The sequence below is a fragment of the Octopus bimaculoides genome, chromosome 13 (genome assembly GCF_001194135.2).
Source record: "Octopus bimaculoides isolate UCB-OBI-ISO-001 chromosome 13, ASM119413v2, whole genome shotgun sequence".
NCBI lineage: Eukaryota > Metazoa > Mollusca > Cephalopoda > Octopoda > Octopodidae > Octopus > Octopus bimaculoides.
The window spans coordinates 15242916-15243352 of record NC_068993.1 but is presented as its reverse complement, the minus strand read 5'-3'; positions in this window follow the sequence as shown (position 1 = coordinate 15243352).

Genomic DNA, 437 nt, shown 5'->3' with positions numbered 1-437 from the left:
TATATATATAACATCCGACTCACTTTTCATCTACCAATTTCCCTTTTTAAGGAAATGATTATCTATGAAAGACAGTTGACAAGGCGTTACGTCGTGGGCAGAACCCGAAACTGAGTGTTCAGTGGACCGTACCCCCGCATAGAAACGCTTTGAACTCCGTTATCCACTTTGTAGGCAGCTTCACGCTCCATACGCACACATGCACGCATGCACATGCAACACACACGCACACACACACGCAAGCACTTGCACCCCCTCATACACACATGCACACACACACAAACTCGCACACATACTCATAAATAAAGTAAAAGAAGAACAATTGAAAATGCCAAATGTTAAGAGTGAAATATCCAACTAAAACTAGGTTTACACATATATATGTATATGTGTGTGTGTATATATATATATATATATATATATATATATATATATAT